The sequence below is a fragment of the Elephantulus edwardii genome, unplaced genomic scaffold, assembly GCF_000299155.1.
Source record: "Elephantulus edwardii isolate Elephantulus edwardi_28Jun2011 unplaced genomic scaffold, EleEdw1.0 scaffold00375, whole genome shotgun sequence".
NCBI lineage: Eukaryota > Metazoa > Chordata > Mammalia > Macroscelidea > Macroscelididae > Elephantulus > Elephantulus edwardii.
The window spans coordinates 253,311-261,065 of record NW_006400125.1 but is presented as its reverse complement, the minus strand read 5'-3'; positions in this window follow the sequence as shown (position 1 = coordinate 261,065).

The following is a 7,755-nucleotide window of genomic DNA, read 5'->3' as shown; positions in this document are numbered from 1 at the left end:
GATTGGCACAGGACAGAGCGGAGTTTAGGGCTGTTGGTCGCTATGAGTCGCAGGCGACGCCACGGCACATAACAACAACAATATCTAATTTCATCTGGTTCTGTTGCGATGTTACTTCTATTATTTCTTAATTGAGTTATTTGTATCTTTTTTTCTTTTGTTAAGTTTGCCAATGATATGTCAATTTTATTGACACTTTAAAAAAAATCTGCTCCTGGCCCTGTTTGTGGTTTCAGTTGTTTTTCTGTTTCTTCTCTTATTGATTTCAGCTGCCCTCTTGATAATTTCCTTTCTTCCAGAGGCTGTGGGGTTAGATTGTTGTTCTTTTTTTATGTGATGGTGGTACTGGGTTATATCATTAATTTGCTGCTTTTTTGTGTTTGCCTATCTCTATGAACTATTTCCTGAGTTTTAGCTGCTTCTCAGAGGTTGTAGTATGTTGTATTTTTATTATCATTCGTTTTGAGGAACATGATTGTTTTCCAGCAAGGTGTTATTTAGCATCCACATGAGTGGTTTTGTAAGATTTACCCTCTTGTCCCTCACTCCTAGTTTTATGCCATTGTGCGGAGAAGATACTTTGTATTATCTCAGTAGCTTTTTGGTTTGTTGTCTTTTAAATTTGTTGAGGCTTTCTTGAGAAGAGAGTAACTTGATTCTTTGTTGGGGGCAGTACCTTAAATGCATCCACAAGGTCCCGTTGGCTGATTGTATATTCAAGATCTTCTGCATCTTTGTTAAAGTTTCTCTGGAGTTGACTTGTCCTTTGGTGAGAGTGGTCTCCTAACACTAGTGCATTACATCTATTTCTTTCTTCAGTTTTGCTAACTGTTGCTTTATGTATTTTTATTTTGCATGTGATTCCTTATTTTCTCATGTTGATTTTAGTATTCTATCTTTAGCATTTATTTTTGAGAATTTGACTATCTTCTGTCTTTCTTTCTGGGTCTAGTTTACTTGGTGATTCTTGAACCTATACTTAAACAAAAAGGCAGTCATCAGAACAGAGCAGGGTAACACTGCATGGTTCAAAATTGGAAAAGGTATATGCCAGGGATGCGTCCTATCTCATACCCTTTTCAAGCTGTATGCAGAACAGATTATCCAAGAGACTGGGCTCTATGAGGTGAAGTGTGGCATCAGGATGTCTTGAGTATTCTTAGGTGTGTAATTTGCTCTGATTTTTTGGAGAAGGGATTCTGTTTGTTTTTCATAGTGTTTGAAAGTGCATGCTGCTTTATTGACATTATGTGAATCTTTTTGTGATAGATGTTATGTGTTCCAAGTGTGTAATGCCCCAGGAGAGAGGGATGTTTTCTGAAGGACTGCTATGTGGTGCTCCCTTTTGGGCCCAAGAACCATAGGCCTGAGGCTTTGAATTAGTGTGAGTATTGTTCTCTGTAAAACCAAGACACGTATACTCCTGTTCCCCTTGGCTTAAGAAATTCCAAGCCTTTTGTTGAGTACTGAAGAGTCAGAACCGACCCTTAGCTGACTCTCTGGTGGGTTTTCAGAGGCATTGAGTTGCACAGGAGGAGATTGCCCATTCTTCTCCTGTGGAGCAACTACGGCCTTGAACTGAGTGCCTTTGGGATTGCAGCACAGCTTCTTGCCAGTAGGTCACCAGAGCCACTTGTTGTATATTCATTCAAGTATACACATCTAGAACCAAAGAAGAAGATATTGAAAATGTTTACCAAATATTTCAGTCTGAAATTGACCAAACATGGAATCAAGATGTGTTAATGATAAGAAGTGAGTGGAATGAAAAAAATTGGAAACAGTGAAGAAGGAATAGAAGTTGTTAACTATGTGCTTGTTGATAGAAATGAGGCTGGAAAGAAAAGGATAGAATTTTGTATTTTTAATGATTTATTCATTGCAAATATCTAATTAAAAAAATACAAATGGTGACTTTGTACATTGACTTCACCTGATAGAGTGCATAGGAAACAGATTGACTAAATCTTTGCAGAAGCTCAATATTAGCAGTCAAAGCTAAGCCAGGGGCAGACTGTGGGTCAAACCATCAATTACTCATGTGCAAGTTCAAATTGAGGCTGAGGAAAATGAAAACAAGTCCATGAGAACCAAAATAAGATCTTGAATCTATTCCATATACATTTCGAAATTGTCTTTAAAATAGGTGTGAAGCCCAAATGAACGCCAGTGATAAAAACCCCGATGAGTTATGGGATGACTTCAAGGATATCATCATCCATGAAGAGAGCAAAAGGTCATGACAAAGATGGAGGAGAAGTGCAAAATTGAATGGAAATCAGAAGAGTCTCTGAAGATTGCACTAAAGCATCAAGAAGCCAAAGCAACGGGAAAAGTATGCCAAAGTGCAAGAGCTGAACAGAAGATTTGAAAAGACACATCAATAAGACAAAGCACAGTATTATAATGGAATGTGCAGAGAGCTGGACTTGGAGAATGAAAAGGGAAGGAATCGCTCTGCATTTCTCAAGCTGAAAGAATTGGAAAACAGATTTAAGCCTAGAGTCATAGTATGGAAAGATGCTATGGACAATATATCAAATAACCCAAAAGCATCAAAAGAAAGTGGAGCAATACACAGTCACACTACACTGACAGGAACACATTTTAGGAAGCGCCATATGTAATGAAGTGCCAATAGTAATGAAGGAAGAAGTTGAAACTGCATTAAATACACTGACAAAAATTAAGGCCCCAGGAATTGACGGGATACCAGTTGTCTCAGTTAATAGATGCAGCCCTGGATGCCTTGACCAGTCTATGCCAGGAAATTTGGAGGACAGCTATCTAGCCAATGCATGACAAGAGGTACGTGTTTGTTCCCATTCACAAGAAAGGTGATCCAATAGAGAATGTGGAAACTATTAAAGCAATAGCATTAATATCACATACAAGCAAAATACTGCTGAAGATCGTTTAAACACAGATAGTACAGTACAATGACAGGGAACTGCCAGAAGTTCAAGCAGGATTTACAAGAGGCCATGGCACCAGGCATTTCATTGCTGATGTCAGATGGATCCTGGCTGAAAGTAAGGAATACCAGAAGAATATCTATTTTGTCTTTACCACCTACACAAAGGCATTTGACTGTGTGGATCATAACAAGTTATGGCTAACATTGACAAAAATGGGAATCGCAGAGAACTTATTTGTGTTCATATGAAACCTAGACCTAGGCCAGGAAGCTTAGGTATAGACCACAAATGTACAAACATAGCAAAAGAACTCTATATGGTTTAAAAGTAAAAAGGGAGTAGGTGAGGATTGTATTCTCTCTCCATACCTACTCAATCTGTATGCTGAGAAAATTATTCAAGAAGCTGGACTCTGTGAAGAAGAATGTGGCATCAAGATTGGAAGAAGACTTCTCAATGACTTGTCTTATGCAGATGACACAACCTTGCTTCCTGAAAGTAAGGAGAACTTGAAACACTTGTTGCAGAATATTAAAGAATACAGCCTTCAATATGGATTATATATTAATGTCAAGAAAACAAATACTCTTACCATTACACCTATAGGCAATATCATGACACGTGGAGAAAAGATTGAAACTGTTAACAACTTAATCATACTTGTTTTTGCTGTTGTTGTATATCATAGAGTCAGAACCTACCCACCACTGACCCTCTGGTGGCTTTTCAGAGACAGTTAATTACACTTCCTTCTCCCATTGAGAAGCTGCTGACTTCAAACTGCGTACCTTTGGGATTGCAGAGAAGCTTCTTGCCACTAGTCCACCAGAGCTCCATCTTACTTGTATCAACAATTAACACCCTTGGTACCAGCAGTCAGGAAATCAGGAGATGTATTTCACTTGGAAAGTCTGCAGGTAGGGACTTCTCCAAATTATTGAGGAATAATGATGTCAGTTTGAGGACTAAGACACATCTGATTCAAGTCATGGTCTTTTGATCACTTGCTATGCATCTGAGAACTGAGCAGTGAGTAAAAATGACGGAATAAGATTTGGTGCCTTTGAACTGTGATGTCAGAGAAGAGTACTGAACATTCCCTGGACTGTCAAAAGAACAAACAGATACATCTAGAGAAAGTGCAGCCAGAGTGCTCTTTGCAGGGTGAGATGATACAGCTTCACTTCACATACATCAGCCATGTTGCTAGGAGAGGCTGTTCCTTGGAGGGGCACATGATGCTTGGAACGGCAGCAGGTTGGTAAAGGAGAGGAAGATCTTCAGTCATGTTGATTGATATGGTGACTCCTCCAATGGGCTATTGTGATCAGAAAGTGTGAACTGACGAATTTGAACTGTGGTGTATGTGAAGAATATTGACTATATAGTTGACTGGCCAGCTCTGGTGTGTCATTGGTGAAAAGGACGGCACACGATAGGGGTGAATTCAGGATGGCTGTCCCTAGTGTCACTGAGTCACACCTGGCATCACCTAGCAACAACAGCAATCAGCAGAACAATGGATGTGTTTTGAAGGAAGTAAAATGAGCACTCCATAGAAGTGACAATGGTGAAGTTTGACAACATCTATGTTGGACATATCATCTAGAAAGGCTGATCAGTAGACAAAGCAGTTGTTGTTCCTGGTATGAGCTGTCAAGTAGGTCTTGACTAACATAGTCTCTGTGTACAAAAGAACAGCACACTGCTGGGTCTCGTGCCCTCCTCACAGTCGCTACTATGACTGAGTCCATTGCTGTAGCTACCATGTCAACTCATCTCGTGGAAGGTCTTCCAATTTCCTGAAGACAATCTTCTTTCAAAAGAAGTGAAAAAGAGGAACATCCTATTAAAATTACTATCGTAGAGACTACAAAAATGAGCTCAAGTATATTCACTATTGTAAGAACGATTCAAGACTAGGGACCATGTTCTGTTGATCATAGGAACAAAAACACATTTCATGGTAACTAACAGCACAGAGTTCTCAGTGTATAGAGGCTAACACATTGGTCAGTGCAAGTACACACACTGCAATTTGGTTTCTTCCCTGCTTTGTCCTTACCCTGTACTTTGACCAATGGCAGCTGAGAAACAAGCATTTGTGATCGTCTCAAGAAAATTATAAAGCCCTTTATACAATCAATCGCAGATCCACCAACCAAGAAGATACTTTCAGCCACTGAATGTCTGCTAATTTTCTTACCTCATCTTATATAAAAATGGAGGATCATACACCATCAGTTATTTCAGGAAAGGCTATGTCATATAAGAGCAAGACTGGAAAAAAATAATTGATATGGACTGTATTATTTGTACCCAAAATATACATTGGATTGCTAACTGTTAAGTCTCTCTATATAGAAGAATGAGAATTAGAGAACACTTAAATGTACTCATGAAAAATCTATACATAGATGAAAAAGTTGTTGTCCAAATAGAATAAAGGAACACTTGATGGCTGAAAAATTAAGAAAAGTATGTGTCAGAGTTGTAGCATTTCTCTATAAGTATTTAATCTGTATGCTGAGGAAATTGAGACTCTGGACTCTATCACGAAGAACGTGGCATCAAGAGTGGAAGTAAATACACAACAAACTGGCTTATGCAGATGACACAACCTTGCTAGCAGAAAGTGAAGAGATCCTGGAACACTTGCCACAGAAGATCAAAGACTATAACCTTTAATATTGCTCTCAACATCAAAAAAGCAAAAATCTTCACCAGTAGTCCCAAAGCAACAACATCTTGATAGATGGAGAAGAGATTGAAGTTGTCAACAATTTCATTTTACTTGGATCCACAACCAACATTCTTGGTAACAGCAGTCAGAAACACACACACACACACACACACACACACACATTTTGCTACAAGAAAAACAAAAACATGTTGCAATAAGAAAATTTGCTGTCAAATACCTCTCTGCTTTCAAAATGTTAGAATTAGAACATCAGTTTAAAGACTAAAGGATGCCTGATCCAAGCCACAATTTTTTTCAATTGCTTTCTATGAATCTGAAACTTTAACAATGAATAAGGCTGACAGAAGAATCAATGCCTTTGACCCATGGTGTTGTATAAGAGTATGTAAAATCCTATGGACTGCCAAAGGAAAAAAATAAGTCCATCTTAGTAAAACTGCAACTAGAGTACTCCTTAAAAACAAGGATCGTGGTCTGAAAATTTGAACATGTTGTCACTTGGAGTAAGTCTTTGGAAAAAGAAATCATGTTGGGAAAAGTGGAGGGTCAGAAAAAGAGTGAAAGATTCTCACCAGGATGGATGGAAACAATGTCTACAACAACGAATTCAAGTATATCAGAGATGGTGCCCAGTGCAAGACAGGGCATTTGTTGTTCAGATCAGTTGTTTCCAGTGTCACTATGAATGGAGGTCAACTCGATGATACCTAACAATAGTAAAAACAACAAAAAAGTAATGTAACTACCTTCCATAAAGATATTCAATTTAATGTGACCAATTCATCAGTTGAAGCTACACTCTCATAATTCTAGATGGTATACTATTACCGTTGCTGAAAAGAGATCACAATAGAGGTTCTGAATGGAGTAGGAGTATAATAAAGGGGAAAAAAAACCCTACAAATCTTAAATATAGTCAGGTTTTTTGATCTGACTAGCCTGATCCTTAGTTGGACCTTATAATCCTTAATTTTCCTTTAAATCTAGAATTGAAATTTTACCTGTAATACAACTTTCGGTCAAATAACAGGAAGACCTATAGGTTGATCAATGGAACCAGGGAGGTTCTCAGACCTAGAACAATCAATTCTACAGGATTATAAAGGCATCATTTGTCCAGGGACAAAGCTCAGATAGTAGGAATCAACAGAACAGAATAAAGATTTAAAACAAGAACCAAAGAGATATTAGAAGAGTGCTGATACAATATGGGTATTTTAATCAATGTCACAAAACAAAATATGTTTGATGGTTGAATGAAGTATGAATCTGCTATATAAATTTTTTCTCAAATAACATAAAATTTAAAAAAATCAGTGGAGGTCAAACTAGTCTAGGATTAATCTTAAATTAACTTCTGAGTTATAGAATCAGAAGTACAGAGACAAGACACAGATACAGGAGAATGCAGACTTTCTGAGCAGCGAGAGATCTTGATACATCTTGTAGTTGTGTCTATAAGCCTGGAAGCTATGAGGGGTGCTGACTGGAAGAAGGTGAAATAGGGAAGGACTTTTCCGTAGTATCATATGCAAGTGGCTGACTTCTAGCCTCTACTCTGGGAGAAGAGAAATTTCTCCTCTCTAAGCTTACTCCTTTGTGATATTTTGTGTTGTAGGAGCAATAGAAAACTAATGACCAAAGAAAAAAGAAAATAAAGTCATCAACAGAGGAACTGAAGAGAAAGTGATGTGCGGAAGGGAGTGTAAAACTTAGATAAAACACATACTAATAGCATTAGATAGAAAAGAAACGACTGATTCCTTGAAAGGACATGGTATACCTGTGATGAGTAAGAATATCTGTCATTTGGGTCATAACTCTCCAGTTTGACATTTATGTTAACGTTGTAGTTATTTCCCATGATTTGCTCAGATCCACAGACTTGAGGTTTGTTAAGTCTCAACAAGTACCTGAATAATTTCCTTGAGATTCCCTCTCTCTTTCTTTCTATCATCTGTCTGTCTGTCTATCTGTCTGTCTATCTATCTATCTATCTATCATCTATCTATCTCTCTATCATTTCTATCTCTATATATCTCTCGCTGTATCTATCTCTCTCTATATATATATCTATCATATCTATCTATCTATCTATCTATCTCTATATATCTCTCTATCATTTCTATCTCT